Genomic DNA, 27,151 nt, shown 5'->3' with positions numbered 1-27,151 from the left:
TTTGCTGGCACCGTGACCGTGGACTTCTGGCTGCTGAAGCCACCCACCCCATGGCATCATATTTCAGCAATCCAAGAGGATTAATGGGGAAGGCGATAATTAAGAACAGAGTGAAACAAATGAAAGGAAGACTAGAAAACAATTGAGAAAAATCAATGAAACAAAATTGATTATTTCAAATGATCAGTAAAATTGATGAATCTATACAATGTACAAACCTAGTGACTGACAAAAAGAGAAAGAAGGAAGAAAGAGAGGAAGAAAGAGAAAGAAAGGAAGAAAGAAGGAAGGACTAAAATCAGGAATGAAAGGGGACAATACTACTAACCTTACAGAAATAAACAGATTATAATACAACCATATGCCAGCAAATTAGACAATTTAGATGAAATGGACAAAATCCTAGAAAGATACCTCGACTTAAATTAACTCAAGAATCATATACCATGTTATACCCACCCCATCCCAGGGTGGCTCTAACAGGAAAGACATGATAGCAGTACTGGAAAGCATGCGGAGAATTGGGACCCACATATGTCACTGCTGTGGAAAACAGTGTGGCAGTTTCTGAAAATTTTTTTAAAGATTTATTTATTTATTTGAAGGTCAGAGTTACACAGAGAGAGAAGGAGAGGCAGAGAGAGGTCTCCCATCCGATGGCTCATTCCCTAATTGGCCGCAACGGCTGGAGCTGCGCCGATCTGAAGCCAGGAGCCAGGAGCTTCCTCTGGGTCTCCCAAGTGGGTACAGGTGCCCAAGGACTCGGACCATCTCTGCCATAGCACAGAGCTGGATCAGAAGAAGAGCAGCCAGGACTCATACCAGCGCCCACATGGAATGCTAGCACTGCAGACTGTGGCCTTACCCGCTACGCCACAGCACCAGCCCCAGAATTTCTGAAAATATTAAACATGGAGTTGCCATACGACCCAGAAATTCCACTTGCAAATATATACCTGACAACAGTGTAATACCATATCATGTGATACTAGTTATATGAAATGCCTCGAATAGGACAATTTCTAGAGATAGGAAGTAGGTTAAGAGTTGCCTGAGGCTTGAGAGGTGTGTCATGTGGCCTTGGGTAGTGGTGGTTGATGAATATAAAGTTTCTTGTACCCATTGTGAAGATGATACAAACCTAGATGATGGTGATGGTGGCACAGGAGTTCAGATATACTAAAAACACTGAAGTACCCTTTATTTTTTTAAAGATTTATTTATTTCTTTGTAAGAGTTACAGAGAGAAAGGGGGACACAAGATTTTTTATCTGTTGGTTCACTCCCCTAGATGGCCACAGCAACCAGGGCTGGACCAGGCCAAAGCCAGAAGCTTCTTCCGGGTCTCCCACATAGGTTTCAGGGGCCCAAGCACTGGGCCATCTTCCACTGCTTTCCCAGGCACATTAGCAGGGATCTGGATAGGAAGCTGAGCAGCCAGGACACAACCCAGCTCCCTTTTGGAATACTGATATCACAGGCAGTGGTTTAGCTTGCTGCGGCACAATGTCTGCTCCGAAGTACACTTTAAATGAGTGAACTTTAGGCTGTGTAAATTATATCTTAATAAGATATTAAGATAATTGAATAAAAATAATAACAATAGGGAGGGATCCTCAAAAAGTTCATGGAAATATCCAATATGATAACTTTACATGAATTTTTTGTTAATTTGCACCAAAATAAATTTATCTTTTAATTCCATTTTTCCATGAGCTTGTTGAAATCCCCTCATATGGGGTAAAATGTGTGACAACAGTAATCTAAAGGAAATCAGATGAAATGCACAAGTGTGTTGTTGAAATGTGCTTACATTACTGGTGAAATGCTATAATATTTTTTAATATATAATACAGTGAGTAGAGATACATATTGCCAATCCTTGAGCAGCCACTAAAAGCCAAGAGACATGGTTAATAAGCCAATAATGAAGATAAAATGGAAAACTCCAAAATAATGACAATAATGATGTCAGAAGAAGAGAAAGTGGAACAGAATAGAAAACAGCTGGATGGCAGAGGTGAACCCAACTGTATCCACAGTTATGTCAGTCGTGCATGGCTTAAACATTGCAGTCGGAAGCTACAAATTAGAAGACTATGCAAAAATATCAATGTCCAACTACATGCATTCTACAAAAACACATTTTGGCACAAATGGGTTAAAAGTGAAAAGATGAGAATAGATAGTATTGCAAATACTAACCATAAGAAAAATAAAGCAGTTATGGTATCAAGTTGCATAGTCTTCCAGTCCAGAATTATCACTCAAGATAAAGAGACATTTCATAATGAAAAAAAAAAGTCCATCAGAAAGATACAACATTCTAAATGTGTGTGCCTCATTATACCACTTCAAACTATGTGCCAGAGACAGAACGGAAAGTAAGAACAAATTCACAGTGATAGTGGGAGAGGCCAGTCCTCTTTTCTTTTTTTTTTTATTTTATTTTTATTTTTTTATTTTTTGACAGGCAGAGTGGACAGTGAGAGAGAGAGACAGAGAGAAAGGTCTTCCTTTGCCGTTGGTTCACCCTCCAATGGCCGCCGCAGCCAGCGCGCTGCGGCCGGCGCACCACGCTGATCCGATGGCAGGAGCCAGGAGCCAGGTGCTTTCCTGGTCTCCCATGGGGTGCAGGGCCCAAGCACCTGGGCCATCCTCCACTGCACTCCCTGGCCACAGCAGAGAGCTGGCCTGGAAGAAGGGCAACCAGGACAGAATCCGGCACCCCAACCGGGACTAGAACCTGGTGTGCCGGCGCCGCTAGGCGGAGGATTAGCCTAGTGAGCTGTGGCGCCGGCCAACCAGTCCTCTTTTCTTAGTGATGAATGGAATAAGTAGCTAGGAAATCAGTAAGGACCCTGAGAGGGGTAACACTGCCACCAACTTGATCTGACTGTTTAGAAGTGGACACCCAGCTGAGGACCAGCACTGTGGTGTAGCAAGTAAAGCTGCCACCTGCAATGCTGGCATCCCGTATGAGCACTGGTTCATGCCCGGCTGCTCCACTTGCCATCCAGCTCCCTGCTAAAGCACCTGGAAAGGCAGCAGAAGATGGCCCAAGTGCTTGGGCCCCTGCAACTCACGTGCGAGACCCAGAAGAAGTTCCTGGCTCCTGGCCTTTGTGGCCATCTGGGGAGTGAACCAGTGGATGGAAAATCTCTTTCTCTCCTTCTCTCACTGTAACTCTGGCTTTTAATAAATAAATAAATCTTTTTTAAAAAAGCAAAAGAAATGAATACCCAGCAATAGCAGAATGCACATTCTTTCTCACTGCAGATAGAACATTTACCGATACATACCACACACTGTGACATAAAATGAGTCTCATAAACTTAAAGGGATTACTTCTCTGTTAGTAACTGAACTGATTTAAAGTGTAATAGTAAAATGGGATATCTGAAAAGTTCCCAAGTATTTGTAAATTAAACAACATACCATTAAAAATCATAAAGGAAGCTAGAAAATATTTTGAAATGAAAGAAAATTCAAAGACAACATGTGAAATTTGTGGGTGCAGCCAAAGCAGATCTCAGAAGAAAATTCTACATTAATATAAATAAATGTAATTCATATTAACAGAAGTTTGAAAGATGACCTGAGCTTTCATATTTAGGAGCTACGAAAGGAAGAACCAAAGGAAATCAAGTAAGTAGAAAAACTTAATATTAACGTAAGAAGGCCAGTGCCGCGACTCAATAGGCTAATCCTCCGCCTGCGGTGCCGGCACACCGGGTTCTAGTCCCAGTCGGGGCGCCGGATTCTGTCCCGGTCACCCCTCTTCCAGTCCAGCTCTCTGCTGTGGCCCAGGAGTGCAGTGGAGGATGGCCCAAGTGCTTGGGCCCTGCATCCCATGGGAGACCAGGAGAAGCACCTGGCTCCTGCCTTCAGATCAGCGTGGTGCGCCAGCTGCAGCGTGCTGGCCGCAGCGGCCATTGTGGGGTGAACCAACGGTAAAGGAAGACCTTTCTTTCTGTCTCTCTCTCTCACTGTCCACTCTGCCTGTCAAAAAAAAACACTTAAGAATAAAATCAGTGAGATATTAGGTAGGCAGACAATAGAAAACAATAAAACACAAAGGTCAATAAGTTGACAAATCTGTATGTACTCTGATCAGAAACAGAGAAAAATACAAATTATTAATATAAATGAAGTAGGATGCATCACTACAGATGTTATACATACATTCAAGTTATAGTAAAAGAATATCATGGAAACTCTATAGCAATAATTCAATAACTTAGATGAAATGAACAAACTTTTTTGGAAAGACAATAATTACATTGATATAAAACTGAAAAGCCTGAATATCTTTATTTTAAACATTGGGTTTATAATGAAAAAAATCTTCCCATATAGAGAACTCCTTCATGGGTAATTCTATCAAGTGTGTAAGGAATGAATAATGCTAACCTCACCAAACATTTTCAGGAAAAATGATGGGATGATGGAATGCTTCCCAGTACATTTGATGAGACCAGAATGCCTGATAACAACAGGCCTGGCAGACAAAGGCCTTCGGAGACAACTGTAGACAAGCATGTCTCGTGAGCATAGACATAGGAGTCCTTAGGAGGTGATGAGCAAGTGGAAGGCAGTTACGTGGGAAAAGGGTAACACTCCATGATTAATGGGATGAATTGAGGGTATGCAAGATTGGCCTAATGTTTGGAAATCAATGTACTTTTTCCTATTATCACAACAAAGGATACGACCAAAAAATCATCTCAACAGCTGCAGAATAAAAGAACCTAATTCTATCCTCATTTATGATTAAAAAAAAATGCTCTCAGCAAGCTAGAACTAGAAGAAAATTCCCACAGTTTGATAAAGGACCTCTAGAAAAGTCAGTATCACACTTAGTCACTTCTCCCCAAGACCAGGAATTGACCAATATGTGCACTTCCACCACTTCTGTTCTGGACTGGAACAGTTCGTTAAGGTTAGGAAAAGAAGTAAAAGGTTTACAGATGGAAAAGAAAGGAATAAAACTCTACGTGCAGACAACATGAATACATAACACAGAAAATGCCAAAGAACCTACGAAAAGATTACTGGAACCAGCAGATAAATTTAGGAGACCACACGGAATCTGGTCAGCATACCAGAAAAAAAAATTGCACTTCTATATATTAGCAATGAACTACTTGAAAATAAAGGTAAAGTAACATACAGTTTATAATAGCATAAAAACTTAAAATGTTTTAGGATAAGATTAACGAAATATTTAAGACCTGTACACTGACAACTGTAATATATTGCTGAGAGAAATTAAAGACTAGTAAATGGAGAGGTGTCCCATGTACATGGATTGGGAGACTCAGTGGTTTTCAAATGTGAGTTCTCTTCAAACGGATCTATAGCTTCAATGCAATTCCAATCAAAATCCCACCAGGGAAACTAGAAATTTAAAAGTCAATTCCAAAATTAGCATAAACCTTATAAAGAACCAATAAGAGCTATAAGAATGTTTAAAATAAGAATAAAATTGAAAGTTGCACTGCACAATTCCAATATGTGATCTGATGCTGCAGTATTTCAGCCAGTGTGATATTGGTTGCATTGAGTGGATATTCCAAGGAAGCAGTTTTCTGGGTTCTGTTTTTGGACCTTTGTGAGAGTTAAAGTAGAGAAAGCAATTAATCTCCAGCAGTGATGTGTGTGTGTGTGTGATGTGTGTGGGGGGGGGGAGGGGAGGGGTGAAGAGGAGAGGAGGGGAGGGGAGGGGAAGGGAGAGGAGAAGAGAGGAGAGGAGAGGCACCCACAGAGACCCATTCTTGTCTTCTTGTCTCAGTCTCATCCTTGGATTGCCTGCCTCACAGGTAGACCAAGTTTTCCAGGAAGCCCCTCCATGCAGAGACTATGTCTCCTTCTGTTCTGTGTCCTCTTTCTCAAAAGAAAAGTACCTTTCTGTTATGGCTTCAAAATGAATATATATATATATATATATATATATATATAATTGAAAAACATTTCAAATACTAGGGAAAGTTCAAAAAGATAGCAAATCTACTCTAAATCCCATTCATTCATAAAACAGCCCATCATGTCTGTCCTTCTATTTTCTTTTTTTTTTTTTAATTTTATTTATTTGAAAGGTAGAGTTACAGGGAGAGAGGGAGGGAGGAAGAGAGAGAAAGAGAGAGAGATCTTTAATTCACTGGTTCACTCCCCAAATGGCTGCAAAAGCTGGGCCAGGCTGCAGCCAGGAGCCTGGAACTCCATCCAGGTTCCCCATGTGGTTGCAGGGCTTATGCACTTGAGCCATCTTCAGTTGCTTTTCCAGGCATATTAACAGGACACTGGATCAGAAGTGGAGCAACCGGGACTCAAACCGGTACTCACATGGGATGCCAGTGACAGCGTGGTGGCTTAACACACTGTGCTACAACACCACCCCCTAATTTTTAAAAAATTATTTATTTGAGAGAGAGAGAGAGTGTGTGTGCGAGTGAGCACTCCCATCCAATGTTTCATTTCCCAGAAGCCTGCAATGGCCAGTGGAGGTTGGGGGAGGGTGAAGGCAGGAGCTGAGAACTCCATCCAGGTCTCCCATGTGAGCAGCAGGAACCCAGTTACTGGAGCCAACCCAGGGTCTGTTCTGGCAGAAAACTGATAATCTGGAGCCAGAGCCAGGAATCGAACCCGGGCATTCTGATGTGGGATGCAGGCATTTTAACCACTAGGCCAAGGCCCCTTGTTTTGCATATGCACACTTATACACACGTACATGCACGTTTTACTAAATCTGCTGTTTTGAATTGCTTTTTCAGTTGAACCCATGTTGAATGATTATGTCTGTGTGGTACCATACAGTTAACGGATCCATTGCCATCACTATCATTTACCATTAGATGTCACTCTGAGTAACATCCTGGTATCTATTCAATAATCCTTCAGCAAATTTTCTTTTTTTAAGTGTTTCACTTTTTAATATTTTATTCATTTGAAAGGCAGAAAGAGACAGACAGAGAGGGCTTCCAACCACTGGTTCACTCCCCAATACCCAGGAGGCAGAAACTCCATCCAGGTCTCTGATGTTGATGACAGGAACTCAACTACTTGAGCTGTCCCCTGTTGCCTCCCAGGGTGCACATTAACAGGAAGCTGGAGTTGGGAGCAGAACCAGAAATCAAGCCCAGGCACTCCAGTATGGATGCAGGTATGCATACCAGCAGCTTAACCCCTAGGCCATACGCCGCTGCCCCAACAAGTTTGCATTGGAAGACTTGCTGTGTCCCACGCATCTTGTACTTGTCCAGTTGTTGCCTTGGGCATATTCTGAGAAATGAAATAGTAATGCTGGGTTGCAGGTCATATCTGGTTAAATCGTGCATGCAGATGGGCCAGCCCACCCTGCAGAAGGATGGTGTCGTGTAAAACTGTGCAGTCACTGTGCCCACTGCACGTGACCTGGCCCCGGGGAGGGCCTTCTCGACTTGGTGATGGGTGAGCCTGCGTCACCATGAGGGTGTGTGCAATGCTTTCCTCAGCTCAGAGGGAGGACCCGTTGCACTCACCTACCACCTGTGCTCAGTGTTTCCATGGCCACAGCACCCACAGCAGGAGTGGAGCGCACCATTTCCCACATACTGTCATGATCTTACATGAATCCTGTAATGCTTCTCCAAGGATAAACCGAGGCCCACGGGGGTTGAATGATGGACGAGGTCACTTATCCCCAAGCCCCGGCTCACACGCAAGGCTTCCTGACTCCCACGTTCATGTTCATTCTGTGAGTTCCAGCACAGATTTTCAACTTGAACTTGTCAGTCTTTTTTTTTTCCTAAGAGCACTGACTTTGCACATCATTCATCTCATTCATTGTGCAAATGAAGGTACAAATGAGCAATTTCCCAGGGCCTGGAGAGCACAGAGTGGGGTCCTGGCCCTCCTAGATCGGTGGGGGAGGCACAATTTCATCACCAGATCATTAGAAAGTACTCTGACCAGTGCCATAGAGGACAAGCGAGGGGACTCTGTGATCTTATAGCAGGAGGGTCTTTTTTTTTTTTTTTTAAGATTTTATTTATTGAGAGGTAGGGTTCCAGACAGTGAGAGCAAGAGAGATAGAGAAAGGTCTTCCATCTGCTGGTTCACTCCCCAAATGGCCACAATGGCTGGGGCTGGGCCAGGACAAAGCCGGGAGCCAGGAGCTTCTTTCGGGTCTCCATGTGGATGTAGGGACCCTAGCACTTGGGCCTTCTTCCACTGTTTTCCCAAGCCATCAGCAGAGACCTGAATCAGAAGAGTGGAAGCCAAAACATGAACTAGTACCCATATGGGATGCTGGCACCGCAGGCAGGGGCTTAGCCTACTATGCCACAGTGCTGGTCCCCAGCAGGAGGGTCTTGTTGCATCCAGAGTCAGAGAAGGCAGCCCTGGTGATTCACTGAGAAAGTCCATTATGGGTGGGAGGGCCATGGGAGAAGGCAGAAAACACAGGGCAAAGGGACCGTCTATGCAAGGGCCCTGAGGCAGGAGGAAGAGGGGTGGGCAGGAGGACAGGAATGAAAGCAAGTTAGTGTACTTGCAGCAGAGAGCCTGAAGGGGGCAGTGACGAGAGAAGGGTGGGAACTGAGACTAGTCCCACACAAGCCGCTCGGAGGTTGTGAATTAAGGGAGTGTCATCAGCTGATTATCGTTTGAACTGCTGCTCAGTGTGTGTGTGTGGGCGGGGGGGGGGGGGGGGGCGGGTGGCAGGCAGATTCCAGAAGGAGGGACTTCACCGTTTCCGGTTCTTGCCAGGTGCTCCCTGTTCTTTTTATTTACATATTTATTTTCCCATCTCTTTCTTCATTTCTTTCTTTTTCTTGGCTGATTTCTCCTCCCTGTCCTGTTCTCACATTCTGGGCTTCAGGCTCAAGGAGGGAGAGGCTACAGATGGCTCAAGTCTGGAGCGGGGAAGCCAGGGGACGGGGCCCCTGAAAGCTGTCAGTGTTACGCAAGGCAGCTGTCCAGAACCACAGCCTTCCCCTGGGCACAACGTCTAGCAGCCTGGCTGAGCAGCAGCTGCTTGCAGGGCAGCCAGGGGACCTGGGCATGGTGTCGGACACGGTACACAATGGGCAGCTTCCCACACAGGTGACCCCGGTCTCCAGCCCCACAACAGCCACACCCAGGCAGACTGTCTCTCCATCTGTTTCTGTTGCTGGCAGAGCCCACAGTGTGGGCCCTCAGAGTGCTGTGGGCCTGAATGCTAAAATGCAGAGCCTGTGCTCCCTGGAGTGATGGGAAGCCAGAGCAACCTCCCAGGCACCTGATGGGGTGCCCCTAGACCAGTGAGATCCCTGGTATCACAAGTCCCACCCCGCAGGTGGGACTAGGGCAGGACATGGCTCTGTGCCCACCAGGCCCTGGGGGTTGGAAGGAAGGAGGTGGACCTGCTAGTTGCTGTGGAAACCTGGCACCACCCCATCCAGACCCCTCAGCCCTCTTGACTGCCTTTGTTCCTGCAAATGTTAGAGGCGCTTGGCCTTGAGCAACAAAGCCAGAATAATAAACCAAAACCCAGTGACCACAACCTGCCCAGCTGATGCATGTCGATGTCCCTTGCCCACCTGGGCATCCAGCCTCATGCTTGTCTCCTCTGCCCTCTCCGGCTTACCACAAGCCCTCTGGTTCTCTGTGGGAGGAATCCTGCAAAAATTCATCCAGCAGTTTCCCCCAGGTAGTGCATCTGGGGGAGTGCTGGGACGATTCCCTCACTCCCTGTCCCAAGCAGGAGACACCTGAGGTCAGCTGTAGCCTGTGGCTTTCAGAGGAACATCTATGGAGTGCAGTATGGCGGGATATAAGGTGGGACCCAGGTGCCACGTGGGTGTCCTGAAGTACAACCGAGGGCAAGCCTGTCCTGGGGAGGCTGCCCTGTCACTGTCACGTGGCGCAGGCTTGCAGCAATTGCTTGTACCTGACCGTATCACCTTCTTCCTGTTTCACAAAGAGCACGAATCAGCGACCTGCACGCGGTGGGGTTGTGATTCAGATGCCAAAGGACTGCAGCTGCACATTTGTCATTGAGCATGTAAAGGCACTTTCCATGTAAATTGTTTCAAAGGATTCTCCATGGACTAATGACATTAGTGTCTGGGTGGATGGAAACCGTCTCAGTAATTGATACTACAACTGCATGGTGCATCTTGGAGAAAGAAATTGGTGCTGTAACTGGTACACATTTATTATTAGTATTATTAAAGCCAAATAAGGAACAACTGCTAAAATAAGCAAAAAAAAAAAAAACAAAAAACAAAAAACAAAAAACAACAACAAAAAAAACCCACAAACAAAAAACCCCCACCCAAATGTCTCTTTATTAGGAATACAAAATGGGACACTTTCTCTGTGATATAACGAGCCAAGTTCTTTACTGATGGACACTGCGAGGGGAGGCCTGGGTGCAGGGAGCCTGGAGCCATCCCCTTTGTCCTCACCCGGGCACTGGTTCTTCACCAGCACACAGCGTCCTTTGGCGTCATGGTCCCCTGCTGGCAGTAGACATTATATTCCGGACATCAGTTCAGTTTGTAAAACTACAGACTCATAACTTTTTTCTCCTTATAACTAGGCAGAATATTAATCTTGCAAACCAATTCAAGAATCTCTTTAAAATTACGGCCTTGTGGGCTTCAAGGTTGTAGGTATATACTTAATAAATCGCAGTGCTATACAGCTAATATGTCAAAGGCCTGGTCTGCCATGTGGATAAAAGAATTGTTGTAGAAACAAGAGAAAAACCATATTCCCAGGTAGCTCCCTCTCCTGGAAACGTGGCCTCCACACCCCTGGATACGAGACCCTTGTGGGTTCAATGTGCAGGCCCAGCAGAGTCATAGTCGTGAAGTAGGAAAACAAAACTTGGAATGAGTGTGTTCTTAAATGAAGGAATTAATCATGCTAAATTAGAAAAAGTATTAAAATAGTTTTAGATTAATACAGACTGTGAATATCAATATAATTGCAGCAGCTTAATTTGGCATAAAAAGCATCTAATGAAATATTTTAATATCACTGTCCATTCAATTTACCAGCTTGAATTTCATGAGGTATTAAGTGGTTTTTAAATTATCTTTGCAAAATATCCCATATCCATGTGTTTTGTTGCTGTTGTTTATAGAAAGAGGAAGAAAGAAATACATGTGTATGCATGCATGTGTGTACATGTGTGTGTGTACCTGTCTGTACGTGTGCATGTATGTGTACCTGTGCATGTATGTGCCTGTGTGTATGTCAGTGTGTGCCTGTGTGTGTGGTGTGTGTGTGTGATTAGAGAGCCTAAATCCAAATTCCTACTTTGTGGCACAGGTGAGAACCAATCCCTCATTCTTGCCAGTTGTGCCAGGAGTCAGCACTTCTCTACTGGGGTTTTTTGCTGGCCTGTCTGGCACTCACTGCTGCAGAGAGTTTCTGCAGTCCACCTTGGTCAGCCCTCAGATATGCACATGAGGGAATGAGATTGCTCCACATTACCATAGAAAGAGAGCTAAGGAGACGCGTTTCTTGTGTATTATCCAGCTCAGACACAATAGAAACACCCTAGCGTGCTGGACAGGGATCCAGATGGAAGTAGCCCGAGCAGGCATTTCTGAGTATCCTGCGGTCTTCACGCTGACTGGGCTCCCCTCTGCTCCTCCAGTGGCTTTGAGATGGGGCTCATTGCATCTTGTATGCTGTGGCCTCCATGCCCAAGTCCAGCTTTTTGGCCCCTGTGCACATCCTCCTCCTTGTTCCCTCAGCTCTCAGCTCTTGTGCCCAGGTCTGCTCAGCCACCATGCCCAGCTCTGGAAGGCAGAAGTGCTGCACTGGCAGTGGGCAGCACTGGCCACTTAACTTGCCTGGATGGCGATTTGTTCCATCACTCATCCCAGCAGGATTTCTTGGTGGTGTCTGGTGACAGCTCCTCTGAACCTCCCTCTTGACCTTCCTTTTTCTGGGCCAGAAGTTGGGGTCTCGGTGACTTCTGTCACCACTCCTGGAGTATAGAGCAGCTCTGCCCAAAGGCTGAATACAGAGGGGCTTTGCTGGGAAGGAGGCTGTGGTCGCCTCTTCCGGTTAGGGTTAGGGCTAGGGTTAGGGTTAGGGCTAGGGCTAGGGTTAGGGTTAGGGTTAGGGCTAGGGCTAGGGTTGGGGCTAGGGTTAGGGATAGGGCTAGGGTTAGGGATAGGGTTAGGGTTAGGGCTAGGGTTAGGGCTAGGGCTAGGGCTAGGGCTAGGGTTAGAGTTAGAGTTAGGGCTAGGCTTAGAGTTAGGGTTAGGGCTAGGGCTAGGGCTAGGGTTAGGGTTAGGGCTAGGGCTAGGGTTAGGGTTAGGGATAGGGCTAGGGTTAGGGTTAGGGCTAGGGCTAGGGTTAGTGTTAGGGCTAGGGTTAGGGCTAGGGTTAGGGTTAGAGTTAGAGTTAGGGCTAGGCTTAGAGTTAGGGCTAGGGCTAGGGCTAAGGCTAAGGTTAGGGTTAGAGTTAGGGCTAAGGTTAGGGCTAGGGCCAGGGTTAGTGTTAGAGTTAGGGCTAGGGTTAGGGATAGGGCTAGGGATAGGGCTAGTGTTAGGGTTAGTGTTAGGGCTAGGGTTAAGGCTAGGGTTAGGGATAGGGCTAGGGTTAGGGTTAGAGTTAGGGCTAAGGTTAGGGTTAGGGCTAGGGTTAGGGTTAGTGTTAGGGCTAGGCTTAGAGTTAGGGTTAGGGCTAGGGTTAAGGCTAGGGTTAGGGTTAGAGTTAGGGCTAAGGTTAGGGTTAGGGCTAGGGTTAGGGCTAGGTTTAGGTTAGGGTTAATGCTAGGGTTTGGGTTTGGGTTTAGGGCTTAGCTCTCCCACACAGGGGCTCACCCTTGGTTTCCATCTTGGGTTCCTTCTTGCCTTCTGAGAGGAGACTGGGCTGCCCATCCACAGTGGATGTCAAATGCCCAGCACTTGACATGTCTAATTCTGAAGCATGGGCTTCATCTTCAGATGTCTCTGTTACCATGAAATGTGGTTCCACCCATCCAGTTCTGCAAGCCAAAAACCTAGGGGTCCTTCTTGCCACATCCATCTTCATCTTCCCCTTCTTTGAATAAACCCCAACTCCTTTCCTTTCTGAAGCCCCAGACCCGTCCCTCTCCCTCTGTCCCCTAGCTCACCATGAGCCCAGGCTGGACTCACACCTGTCCACCACTGGGGCGATAGCATTATCCTTCTCACCTGAGTCTTCTCTTGCTCCTCGCCCGTTCTCCATACTAAAGTGGAGGGGTCTTCCAATGTGTAAGTTCCACCAGTACTGTCCAGTGTTTTCTAAAATTATTTATTGATTTTTCATTTTATTTGAATGGCAGAGAGACACAAAAATCTTCCATCTGCTGGTTTACTTCCCAATACCCACAGAAGACAGTGCTGGTCCAGGCTGAAGTCAAGAGGTTGGAACACAATTTGGGTCTCCCCTGTGGGTGACAAGGACAGAAGCACTTGAGCCATCACCTGCTGCCTTCTGGGGGTACACATTAGCAGGAGGTCAGAACTGGAAGAGGAGCCAAGACTGGAATCAGGATCTGGAGTGTGGGCCGCAGTGCCAAGTGCCTGCCCTGTGCTTAGTTCTTAGGGTGTGATTTCTAGCTCTCTGCCAGAACCCGGAACTCTGGCACCAACTGCACAAACTGAGTCCCTGTTGCTCCTCCTCCCTGTCTTGGGGCCCTGTGCATGTCACATGCATTCTCCCCCGGCAGTGTTCTCATCTGGGAGCAGTAGGTGAAGTCAGTCGCCGACCGTCTTCTCCCATCAGCTCTGGCATTTGGAAACACGGGGTCAGCCCTTATTTCTGTTGGTCTTGTTAGTTTGCTATTGCTGTCTGCAAAATGAGGACTGCAGGTGAAATGCATACAAGTGTGTGGGCCCAGAGGAGGTCCTCCCCTACCACTGGCTGCTGTTGTCCCCTGGCTCCACCCCGTGCCTCGTGCTTCTCCCTTCCCTGTGCCTTTCTGATTCCTTCAGTTACTCATTTCCCAGGGCCCGCCCACCGCAGGGTCTTTGCACACGTTCTGCTTTTGCCTCTTTGCCTAGTCAGTGCACCCTTCAGGTCTTAGCACCAGCAATCGCTTCCTGGCCTTGCTGATGGGGCCGCGTCTCCCGGGCATGGGCTCGTGCTTCCTGCACGAGGAAGGAGGTGCAGTGGACGGGGTGCTCGGCCTCTGAATCTCACGTTGGGAGAAGACAGAACTTGGGCAGCTCCCTTGGAAACCTGTTGTGCCTGCAGAGCCCTCGGTGCCTCCTGCTGGCTGGCCATCCCCAGGCTCCTCTGGCCAGGTGACCTCCATGGCCCTGTGTCCCAGCAAGTGAAGCTGTCCAGCCTGGTTAGAGAGAGGGTGCCTGGCAGACAGGTTTTGTTTAGACCACTCACTTCCATGTACCCCAACCCTGTCACCACAGCTGCCGATGAGAAAATGGATCCTGAGGTTGAACAAGTGCCATTTCCTGCTCTTTGTTTCAGTTTGAGAGAGGCCAGCAAGAATCCTTGTCAGATAATTCCATCCCAGAGGGGAGGTACTTGGCTTCCTCCAAGTCCGTGAATCCCTTGCATCCCGCGGCAGGGGGAGGTCTGGGCTGTGCAGGCTGCTGCTGGCCATGGTGCTGCCACTGGGGGACAGTTCTAGCCCTCGGTGTTACTTGTACCTCAGGGAGTATCGTGGTTCTCCCACGTTATTGGAGAGGAGCTGGCAGTGCCTCATCCACCTGGTTGCTCCCTCTGAACAGGTGCTCAGGGGAGGCTGTTTCTCCTGAAATGCAGACCAAAGATCTGATAGTTCGTAAAGAGCTGAGCTGTTCCCAGGGTGTGGGCGCCCCAATCTCTGGAACCTGAACACCAGATGCAGGGAAGCTGGTGCTCAGGTGAACCCATTCCCAGGTTTGCCCCCATCTCCTTACAGTGAGTGAGTGATTCACCTGGCCTTCTTTTGGGGGTGAAAGTGGGGTCCCTGAGGGGGCAGACAGCTTCTTTATGACATGCATGCCCCTGGCAGCTGCTGCGGCTACGCATTACTTGTCTCCAGCCCCACTGATGGCTGAGACCCCTCTCTGTGCCAAGACTGGAACCAGAAACTGGAGAACTAGAGATTTATGACACAAGCAAACACGTACATTCCTAAGTCCACTATGAATCTGCAAAGTCCACTACAAAAAGGTCACATGTGTCCTTTTTTCACCACGTAAAGGCCAGGAAAGAGACCCACTCCTCTCACATGCTTTCCCGCAGTGTTGGTATTGGGTATCAGGCCCAGCAGTATGAGGATAGAGCCTACTGTCCCCCAAGCACCGCGCGGGGTTCTGAGGACTCAAAGACCAGTGCCTCGTGGTCCCTGCCCTCAAGGCTGCAGCCTGAATGCTGAGGGGCTGGGGTGGGCAGACCTCACAGGGGAACAAGCATATGGGCTGAGTCTCGAAGGGAGAGGAGGAGGGGTCAGCAGAGATCAGCGCCAGGCAGAGTTAGCAGATGGGTGGAACGGCACAGATTCCAGCGTGTGTTGCCTGCTTTAAAGCCGCTGGGCCTGGGAGAAGGTTTTGCAGGGGCCGTAGCTCTTCATTGCATTTCAAAACCCCAGTAGCGGTCTTCCTCACTAAGGCACATCTGTAGTCATGGCGTCTGTCTCTGCTGGAGTCGTGTGTGTTTAGGATGGTCACCCTGGGTTACTGTCTGGGGAAGGCCAATGTATAGATGGCCAGGTCAGTGGATGCAGCCATTGTGTCCATGCAAGACTGTGGCAGCCGATGGTCTGGTACTTGGGAGTGAAGATCCTTGAAGCCACTGGGCTGGAGCACTGGGCCTCATGTCTCAGAGGCTGTTAGGCATAGATTGTGAAGAGCCTTGAATGATCCCAAATACTACCTGGCAGGTAGCACATTAGAGACTGGTGGGGGGTGGGAGTGGGGCTCCTGAGGGTGAGTGGAAGTAAAACAGGTTCTGGTGAACATCCCCAGTGGTGAGGGCAGGCCAGGTAGTTCCCCTTCCTGAGCCTCAGTCCTTTCTCTGTCTCGAGGATGGAGGGGGGCGGCCTCAGGACTCCAGACTGCACACACGCCGGGCTCATGCCTTTCATCGGGCTGCCCCTCTGTGGGGAGAAGCTGGAGCTCCTACTCCCGGACTGTGAGTGTCAGACTCCACTGCAGTGACCACTGAGGTTTACTCGGCAGTGTCAATGAACGCAGTCCAGTTTGAGCTAGCTGAGATCAATTTGCTGGAGATACTGAGGCTTTGTGTATGTGTGTGTCATGGGGATGAGGGGAGGGCGAGATCACATAAGGAGGGAAAGTTGGTTATTTTTATCAAGACGCACTTGGCAAGGAGAACAGGTGACAGAGAGGAGTCGGTCATGTGAGCACAAGGAGCCAGCAGTAGGAGGCTAGGGCAGCTGGGTAGGGAGAGCCCAGAACCCCAGCCAGGGTGCGCCTGCATCTGTAGAATGACTGTCAGTGTGACGCAGGCTGAATACGGCCACTCAAATTGGTCATTTGCTATAGGACTCACTTTGGGAATAGTCTCACTGGACGGTGAAGCCCTGGGGTATTAGTCACTGAGGGGGACCTCTGAGGAGGGGGCCTAGTAATATTTCTAACCTGCAGGTGCCCATCTTCTCTTAGAACTGAGTTGGGGCCAGCGCCGTGGCTCAATAGGCTAATCCTCCACCTTGCAGCACCGGTACACTGGGTTCTAGTCCCGGTCGGGGTGCCAGATTCTGTCCCGGTTGCCCCTCTTCCAGGCCAGCTCTCTGCTATGGTCCAGGAGTGCAGTGGAGGGTGGCCCAAGTCCTTGGGCCCTGCACCCCATGGGAGACCAGCAGAAGTACCTGGTTCCTGGCTTCGAATCAGCGCGGTGTGCCAGCCATACCGCGCCGGCCACGGCGGCCATTGGAGGGTGAACCAACGGCAAAAAGGAAGACCTTTCTCTCTGTCTCACTGTCCACTCTGCCTGTCAAAAAAAAAAAAAAAAAAACTGAGTTGGGCTATTCTGACCGATGTCCTCCCTCTTGCCTTTCCTCCTCTTCCTCCATCATCATCACGGGTAATATGTGTTGCATGGGTCAGGCTAGGCTAGGCTGTGCTCTGGGAAGGAGCCAATCCTGCAATGCCTATGGCATCCTACACGCAGGTCCACTTTTCAGATGCCTATCCAGACTGAGGAATCCTGGCTCCTCTCATTGCGTGGCTCCACCATCTTGGGGTTTTCATTTCTCAGCCCTGAGGACAGAGAAGAGAAGGGAGATATTGCAGGGGCCAATCCTGATGTCCATCACTTTTTCCCTCAGTCCACTGGCCAGAACCTAGTTACATGGTCAGTCCCACTGCGAGAGAGGCTGGGAAACGTAATCTTCATCCAGGCGGAGCAAATGGCAGATGCTCCTCATGGAGCAGGTGCAACTATCATCCCTCCTGTAAAGTACAGAGAGGTTACCAGACTTCTCCAGTTAATCATGGAACCCGCATTATGGAATAGGAATGTGACTCTAAGCCACACTCTGAACACTTGGTACAGCAGGGGCTGTGGGGATACAGGAGCCAGAACACTGCTCATGCCACACAAAGAGCTGAAACCCTCTCTGAACCTCGGTCTTGTTGTCTGAAGTGGAGTTTCAACGTGTAACTCCTAGGGGTTGTTCAGAGATGGCGCACATTAAGCTCCTGGCCCAGGGCCTGTGCCCCTTCCCCACCATGGCCAGCACATGGTTAGCCTGTCTTCTGGGCTCAGATTATTCCCCAGCAGTGGATGAGCTGCTGCTGGGGGTGCTCTCTGGGGTCATTTCAGCTGCCTGGTAGCACAGCACAGCTGGGCTTTATGCCTTCACTTTTCCTTGCTGGCTGGCCGCATCCATGCTGTTAGCGGCAGCTCCCTCAGATGGTTTTGGTTCTCGCCCACATTTGGCCTCTTAGCAGGAACTCTAGAGGCACGTGTGCAAAAGCAGCTGGTGCAGGGAAGGGAACCCGATGCCAGCTTCCCGTGCTGTAGTCAGGGAGAGCCGAGAGCACTGTCCAAGGGCACGCAGCACGTGGCACGCAGCGCCGGTCTCAAAGCTGGCCTGTGCATGGCCCAAACACACTCAATTTCATATTGGAGATTTCAGCTCGCAGAAATCTGAAGTGAAATACTCTTCCCACCTACACTGAAAAATCCGTTTATAGAAAACAAATCAAATTGGCGATCTAAGGACTGGAGGCCAGAAATGAAATATTTTAAAAATAAAATATATGGAGATTGAATTGCTGCCGTGGCTTGATCCGAGGCTTCCTGGGAAGTGAGCAAGAGGAAAGGCTTATTGGACAAAGTGTCCTCTGGGGATCGACTCGTACATCCCCGCAGTTTCAAAAGGAAGGGGAAAAAGTGATCTGAAAGAACTTACTTAGCAGCCAGAGCCAATGTTCTGTGCTTCCTCAGAGCCACCTTGCATTTCGGCTCCAGTGACTTTGGGTCTCTTGTGAGTCTTTCTGGGACTTGCCGGAACCCTGGGGACAGCTGCGCCTGCCATTGAAGCCTTCTGACCTCACCCCAACCTCGCCCTGCATCCCCAGCACTGAGTGGTTTTCTGAAAGTTGACACGGATCAGCATAGCATTTCCTTAGCAATGCCAGTCCCCAGCTCAAACTCAGCAGCAGGTAAAACCCTGCATTGATCCCTGATTGAATTTCTCCGGAAGAAACCTCTTCCTGGCCCTTCCAAGGCATCCGGGCTGCTGGTTTCTCCCGGCTTCCATCCTGTCCTGCGAGGGCTTGCGAGCTGGCCGGTGCTTGTGAGCTGTGCTGTGCCCTCCAGCTGCTCCGGGAAAGCTGTTTCTTTGGTACAAGGTGGCCGAGTTGAGTGATGGAGTTGAGTGCTTGCCCTTCCTGTGTTGCCTTCTGTGTTGCTCTCTCCTTTGGGAAGCAGGCCAAGGAGTCCTGTGGAGCATTGGCCCATCCAATCCCACCTCCCATCTTTCAGACAGCACACCCCTGTCCCATCCTCCTGGGGAGGAGCCGCCCTGCGTGGTGTCCAGCTCCCTGCTGGCTCCCGGTTTGAAAGCCTAGGCTAATTTCCATGGTAATGCTTCTACTGCATCCCACCTGTCTCCTGCTCCGGGGGAGACAAGGGAGGGATGGGGCTGGAGAAGCAGCAGGGGTTGGGGGAGAGCAGGAACACAGGCCCAGCTGGTCCCAGCAGCCAGAGCCCCCACCTCCCGCTGCGACACAGGATGACGCACACAGGCAGGCGCCTGGCCGGATCGTTCCCTCCTGCACCTGGATGTCGTTATGGGGCTGGCGTTTCTCTGGCATCCGTGTGAGCAAAGCCCATTCGGTCGTTTGTCAGCGAAGACAGAGTCACGCCGAGCCGATTTACGGAGTGGTGGGGGCTGAGACCCAGATTGTTCTGTGATCCACGCACTCCTGTTCTGAGTCTTGTTTGTTTGTCATTTGCTTTCTTGCCATCCACTGGGAAATGTCTTTCTCAGGTCAGTTTTCATAATTTGGTGCTCTGTTTTCATCTATTAAAAGCAAAACACCGGGTATTTTAGCAAGACCAAGGAAGGGGGCTGGGGTGCCTAGACAGGAATCACCCCAGCCCAATGCTTCGAGTTCTTGTGGGTCCCCTGGGGAAGCAGCCTCGGAGCATCCTCCTGGCTCCTGGGATGCTGCACCTCCCGACAGCTGCCTAGGTCACCCTTTCGGCCGAGGACTCACAGTGACCTCTGGGGCCTCCTTGGAGCTTGTCAGAGCAATGAATGCTTGGCTTTTGCAATCTTTTCCCTGCTCCAACAGGCAGCCTCACATGCCCCACTGCAAGTGCTTGCGAAGAAACCATTGGCAGGCAGGCATTTGCCCAGGGAAGCACAGCTGCAACCCAGCTCAGAGCAAGCCGGGCTTTCCTTGTCTCTGGAGGCTTCGGTTGGAGGTGGTGCCCACGGGAAAAGGTTCACCCAGAGAAAGCTCACCCTACAGGTGTCGATGACCAACCCGGCTTCTTAGGCTGGGCTATAGGGTGGGGGTTGGTGCAAGAGGGCTCAAGGTGTGGATGAGGCTGTTCTGTTCACCCAGGTACGCCTTCTCCCAGGTGGGGGGAAGTCACTATTTGACCACTGCTGAGTGTTTGAATTTGGGGGCTGCCACGGCCAGCAGGGAGAGTATTTGGCAGCTCTCTACAGAGATGTGCTGACAGTGGCTCCCACCGGGTGCTGGACTGGATCTGACAAAAGTGTCTGTGGATGAGTGGGAGGCTGGCAGCAGCGTCCAGTGCACGAGTGGTCCCGGCTAGCAGCCTGCTCATGCTACAGAGGACGGGGCCTCAGCCACGTCTGCCCCAGGTCTCAAGCAGATAAACCGCCCATCTTGTTTCTCCTGAGTTTCCTGGAATGGATGCTATAGGTCAGGCAACTTTCTGGTCCCTGGAATGGTGATTTCTTGTCACACATTAACTTAGAGCCATTATGACCTTATGCCTATATCTTGTGAACTTGGTTAAAGGGGAGGAGGACTGTGACCCTCAGAGACTACAGTCGCATGGGGCCTCTGGGCCTGTAGGCAGAGCGCGGCCATGCCCAGGGTGAGACCTCTGTCCAGGGCCTCTGTCCAGGGTTCTCCCACATTTACCTTGGAAGAGAAGGACCTTGATCCTAAGTTTGGTCCCAACTCTCCCTGCTCCTCTTCCGTTTGTCCCATGACATCCCTCCAGCTCAGTCTGACCTCCAGTTCTGCTGCTGGCTTTCCTGCTGGAACCCCTAATGGGCCCCCAAAGCCTCGTTGCTGCCTGGCCAAGCGCCTCATGGTGTTGAGGTACTGGCTTACAGACTTCAGGTGCTCAAATGCTGGCTCTGCTCTTTACTTTCATGTGAGCTAAGCAGCTAACTCATCTTGGCTTTGCTTTTCTCTTTCTTTTTCTTAAAGAGACATTGACACACACACACACACACACACACACACACACTTATAGAGAGAGAGAGAGCACTCTCATCTGCTAGTTCATTCCACAAATGCTGGCAATGACCAGGACTGGGCCAGGTCAAACCAGGATCCAGGGACTCAGTCCACATCCCCCATGGGGATAGCAGAGACCTCAGCACTTGAGCCATGACCTGCTGCCTCCCAGGGTATGCATGGGCAGGAGGCTGAAGCTAGGAATCAAATGTACATCTTCCAACTATGGGATGTGGGAACCTCAGCCAGCATTCAAACCATGAGGCCAGAGGCTCAACCCAGGCTTTGGTTTTCTGATCTGTTTTTTTTTTTTAAGATTTATTTATTTGTTTGAAAGTCAGAGTTACACAGAGAGGAGAGGCAGAGTGAGAGAGAGAGAGAGACAGAGAGAGGTCTTCCATCCACTGGTTCACTCCCTAATTGGCTGCAACGGCTGGAGCTGTGCCGATCTGAAGCCAGGAGCTAGGAGCTTCCTCCGGGTCTCCCACATGTGGGTGCAGGGGCCCAAGGACTTGCACCATATTCTACTGCTTTCCCAGGCCATAGAAGAGAGCTGAATTGGAAGTGGAGCAGCCGGGACGTGAACAAGTGCCCATATGGGATGTCGGCACTGAAGGCGGCGACTTTACCCACTACGCCATAGCGCTGGCCCCCTGCTGTGTTCATATGGCACCTCCCTCTTGGATGTTGGAAGATTACGTGGATCAGCACACTCACAGGACTGGGAACAGGGTCAGGCCCACACACATGCTCTATAGTGCCAATGGGCCCCTCTTGTCTCACAATACATCTCCATCTGTGATCATTCATTCTGCTTGCCAGGCTTGAGAACTAAACCCCTTATTGCTTTCACCAGCTGACCTTTTTTTCTTCAACCAGACGGTACCTCCCAGAAGGGAAGGTTTGTTCTATCTCACACAGTGACACTCATCAGAGTCCTTGGCACGTGCTAAGGGCTAGGGGAACACGCTGGCTGAGTGCATGGCTGATGATGCTGTGAATCTGGGAGTGGATTCCAAATTACTTCCAGGTGTGCATCATTTCAGTCTCAGACAGCCACTTGGGAAAAGGCCCAGCATGTGAAATTTATTCATTTGTTCAACAAATATTTATTGAGTGTTTACCATAGCATGGTTCTAGTTCCTGGGGCTTCAGGAATGCTAAGACAGACAATACCCAGGCCTTTGTGCAGCTTTCTTGGAGTCTGGAAGACTGGCAATGGACAGACACATGCTTAGGAGGTCATTGCTGCCACACGGAGAGTAACACAGGAGGTTTGCTATCCATCCCTGACCCCCAGACATAGCAGCTTCAGAGAATGCATGTTCATTACTGAACCATTCTTGTAGGCTGGCAGTAGGCATGGCTTTATGGGATCCTCCAGCCCAAAGTCTCATGAGACTGCTGGTAAACTGCTCGCCAGGACTGGTCATCTAAAGACCCCCCTGGGCCTCTTCCTAGCTCACTCCCATGGTTGTGCAGAGGACCCAGTTCCTCACAGGCTGCTGCACTGAGCGCTATGTGCAGAACGCCGGCCTCAGTTCCTTGCCACATGGACCTCTCCATGGAACAGTGACAATGGGGAACTTGCTTTGTCAGAATGAGCCAGTGAGAAGAGCCAGGGAGAGCAAGTGTGTCTGACCCCCACTCACAGTCTTTTGTAACAGTCTTTGATGGGTGCTTTTGCCCCTTTACAGGTGGCCACTGAGGGAGTAAGCACTTTGAGGTTAACACTTGGCTCAGGATTATACATCTAGTGTGTGGCAGGGCCAGGGTCTAACCCCAAGTTGTTTGGACCCAGTGCCTATGGTTGTAACTGGCACAGTGTATCCCTTCTACGCCTTGTGTGTCCTATGTCATCCTCAGTAACTTTAGTGGCAGAGAAGGTGATGAAGAGTGAGCTGACTAGGGATGCATGCTGAGGATACTGATAGAACTAGTTGATGGTTTGAGCGGACGCCATGGCTCACTAGGCTAATCCTCTGCCTTGCGGCGCCGGCACACCAGGTTCTAGTCCCGGTCAGGGTACCGGATTCTGTCCCAGTTGCCCCTCTTCCAGGCCAGCTCTCTGCTGTGGCCAGGGAGTGCAGTGGAGGATGGCCCAAGTACTTGGCCCTGCACCCCATGGGAGATCAGGAGAAGCACCTGGCTCCTGCCATCGGATCAGCGCGGTGTGCTGGCCGCAGCGTGCCAGCTATGGCAGCCATTGGAGGGTGAACCAACTGCAAAGGAAGACCTTTCTCTCTGTCTCTCTCTCTCACTGTCCACTCTGCCTGTCAAAAAAAAAAAAAAAAAAGAATTAGTTGATGGTTTGGATGTGGGAAAGGGGGAAGAATGATTTTAAAGGTGATTCTGAGGTTGGAGGCATGGGTCACTGGGTGAGTGGTGGTGCCGTTACTCCAGGAGGAGAATCATGGGAGAGAAGCAGATTTGGACAAGAAGATCAAGAGTTATATTTTGGCCATGTTTGTCGCTCCCCGTCTTCGTGGAGGAACGACACAGGACCCTGCGCTGTTCTTTTGTCTGCTCGGCCCTCCCCGGGTTTGCTGCTGGTTCTTCCCGGGTTGGCTACTGTCCCTTCCACCTCCGTGGAAGGGCGGTTCCCCCTGCCACATTCCCCACTTCTGCGGGGGGAGCGGCACACCGCCGGCCGGCTCTCTTGGGGGCTGCACAGGTGTTCCTTCAGATGTTCCCCTTAGATGTTCCTGGTGCATGCCGTCTCTCTCCTCTTTTATAGTCCTCCTCCGCCAATCCCAACTCGGCTGCCCACACGCCGAGTACGCTGCTCTCCTCCAATCAGGAGCAGGATCAGCTCCTGGAGGTCATCACTCAAGTTGGCAAGAGGCAGCTGCGTAGAAGCTGTTTTCTCCTCTCCCAGCGCCATATTGTGGGAGAGCAGATGCATAGAATAAGTCTTAATTCCAGTAACTCAGTCCAGTCCGGGTTGCTCCCCACACATGTTGAACATGATGTCCAAGTATAGGAGTTGAGTGTCCCAATGAATACGCAAGTCTGGAGCTCAAGGGACAGTCAGACCAGAGAAACAAGCTTGTGTAGTCATCAGTCATGGATGGTCACTGAAAGAGAGTATAAAGGAGACAATGACCAAAGATTGACAGCCCATGGCACCTCAAACATCTAGCAGTCTGGAAGAAAAAAGAGAGCCCACGAAGGAAATGGAAATGCAGGGCCCATGTGAGCAGAAGGAAAACATGCTGACCTGGAAGCCAAGTGAAGAGGGACTTCAAGGAGGAAGTGGTTGGCTGTGCCAAGTGCCTGATGGTGATGATGTCACTGGGCAGGGCAGGGGAAAGGAAGCTGTAAAACAGAATACGCAGAAAGTTCCTAATTTTGCATAAACAATTTCCCCCCTGTTAAAAAAGAGAGAGAGAGAGAAAGAGAGAGGAGAATTGGAAGATGTGATAGTTAAGTCTGGAGATCAATTTCAATCCATGAACATGGTGTATCTCTATGATAGCTGTTTTGGAAGACCTGTTATAGGAATTCTGTATTATGTTGTTTTTCTTAAAATGCTGAGCTTTGTTTTGGTGGGTAATGTCCAGTCATTGTTGGTTTGAATTGTTGTCAGGGTTGGTCTGTTTTGACTTTGCTTTCAATTGTAGGCTATGGTCCATACTCTTGGGTGTGGTCTTTGATCCTCAAGGCCTGGTCTTTCTGGAGCCTTAAATAAATACCCCAAGTACACATCAGTGGTTCCCAGTCTGACTTGTCCATAAACCAAACTCCCCCAGCTTTCATGGGCTCTGGAAACTCCACTTACTCCCAGTCCTGTAACATCTACTGATCCTGCCCTCCCTGTGGGCAGCTCTTTCCTCAACCACATACCCACAGGGAATCCTTCTAGATGACCAGGAAGCTGGTGGTGCTTACCTGTGTCTTTCCTTTCTCTCGGGATCACAGTCCCCAGCTTCTTGCTGTCCAGTACCTGCCAATAGTAGCCTGAGACTTATTTTTGCTGAGTTTCATGGTTATTTGCAGCAGGAGTGCAAGTTCAGTACTAGTCACTTCATTATGGCTGGTGTCAGCATCCTTTTGAGTTAATGTTTACCATTTCTTCCTTTTCCCCAGGCCAGTTCATCCCCCTTACCTGTGACAATTCTGTATGTGAGTGTAGGGTGATACAGTGCAGTCCTTCAGGGAGAAAGAAATTCAACACTTTGTGATCAGAAATGGACAAAGACCCTTGTGTAGCCTTCTCAGTTGGCTGCCATCTCTAGGAGGTTCCCAGGGGAGGATTGCCAAGACAGTCAGTGGGAAGCCCCTGGACAGCTAGCCATGGACTTGAGTCCAAGGGTGGCCCCCTGTGGGAGGTGCAGGAGGAAAGCCAGAGAAGCAAGTCAGAACTCCCTGGAGGAGCGGTAGGGGCTGGGTTTCCAGCTCAGCCTTTCCCAGAGGTGCATGGTCCCCCAGGGTGCTCCTGTGCAGAATGACTCCCAGCTTCCAGACCAGAGAAACTGCTGTGGAGCTGTTGCTGGGTCCTGCCTTGGCCACTTGGAGTCCTCAGGAGTGAACAGTGACTGTGAGGGACAGTGACTGCCTCTTCTTTGGCTGTGAATCTTAAATGGAAATGGAATTCCCACAGCCATGAACTCAGGGGATCATTTGCTTTGACTGAAGGCTCACGTTGTAGGGTAAGAAGTGCTGAGCTTGCACTCTTGGCAGATGCACTGCTTGATCTTTGACGAGTGCCTTCCTCTGTCTGGGTCTGGTTCCTCAAAGTTCAGAATCTGAAAATTATGATTCCAAATATGGGCTGGAGGTGAAATGACCAGGATTCCTGAGACCACATGGATCAGCGATGAAGGAGACATTGCTTCTTCATAGTACAACACTGTGTGAAACATGACTTGATTTCTTTGCCCGGAAGGCACCCTGCAAGCCTGAAATGTTATGAAAATCATCTTGGCCTCTGAGCAAGGGCTCCTTGAACCCAGCAGAATGCATGGTCAGCAATCTCTCCCCTTATTGTAGCCCTCAGTGTGAACAGGGCAGAGGAGGTGGCCCGGCCTGCCCCATTGAGCCATGCTTTCTCTGGAGAACTCCCACTTGTTTATGGTCTGGGTGATCTGCCTCCTGCTGCCACATGGCTCAGACTCAGGGGAGCTGCCAGCCTTGTCCTGAGCCTCAGCTCCCCTGAGTCACACACTGGCCACTGTGTCTCGGGCTCTCGGAACCCTTTGATGCCACCCTCCATGCCCCTGCCCCGTCTCCTCCTTCTCCTGCTTCAGGCAATGCCACCCAACCCCAAGCAGTGACACAGGCAATTCAGCACACTGCGCTGACCCAGGACCTGGGGGCAGGGGTGGTTCCAGCCCAGCTCTGAGACAGGATTTCCAGCCCTTCTTGTTGCCTTTTCTTATTTTGCTTTGAAAGGTAAGCTTCCTTCTGATTTGGGGCAGATCCTAGTTTTACTGGTGGCCCTGTAAGCCCTAGAGCCATGGTGGGAGGGGTCCTGACAGCTTACGCTCCATTGGCTTCCTGGTTAAATATGACTGCAGCTCTGATTCATTCAAGATCTGGAGTAGCTGCTCCCTGCACCTACAGTAAATTGCAATCTAGAATAAGCAATTTGGAATAAAGTAAGAAGATTGCTTGCTGCGTCCTTATTTGAGAACCAAGCAGCCACTGTGTAATTTAGATCTGAGATAGTATCCTTTAAAAAAAAAAAAGCAACACAGTGAATGTCCAATGAGTCACAGATGCCCTTCCGAGAACAGCTGCCTGGAAGCACACACTCAGGAAACTGGTTTCCTTCCCCCATCCCCGGGCTGCCTTTGGGTCCCTGGTGTCTCTCAGACCCTGGCACAGGATCCCCCAACCCCTCCCGCCATCCGCACTTGTGGCACCTGGCTACACAGACCCCTTCCACACAGGGTACATCCTATCCAGCATCTGCATTCTTAACTGCAATAATTGTTTAGAAACTTGTATAGAAATTGATTGAACCAGAAAATGGAAAGATTGTGAATAATTGGCAGGCAACGAGAGGAAGCGAATTCAAATCCCGTGGTTGGCTGGCGACATCTTCAAACTCTCTGGGTTTAGAGTGATTCTAGACCAACTTTATTTGAATAGTCTGTGTAGCACTCAAAGTAAATATTAATTCCATTATGCCATAAACTTTTATTTATCATGACAGCAAGTCATAAAGTTCTCTTACTAGAATATAGCTTCTAAATTGCATATCATAGATGAGATACAGCACACACATTGGGCTCCAGCGGCAATTACCCACCATCCTTTCT

The 27,151-nt window shown here is 49.5% G+C and overlaps 1 protein-coding gene across 18 annotated transcripts in view; it reads left to right on the top strand.

Annotated features, from left to right (window-relative positions):
* The window catches only part of CAMTA1 (calmodulin binding transcription activator 1), an 843,852-nt gene that overhangs the window by 463,157 nt on the left and 353,544 nt on the right, over window positions 1-27,151 (top strand). The gene's annotated exons all lie outside the window — the stretch shown is intronic.

This window comes from Oryctolagus cuniculus, chromosome 7, assembly GCF_051225735.1.
Source record: "Oryctolagus cuniculus isolate XC-2025 breed Fujian yellow rabbit chromosome 7, ASM5122573v1, whole genome shotgun sequence".
NCBI lineage: Eukaryota > Metazoa > Chordata > Mammalia > Lagomorpha > Leporidae > Oryctolagus > Oryctolagus cuniculus.
Note: the sequence above shows the minus strand (reverse complement) of the source record. Positions and strands in the feature narration are given on the sequence as shown.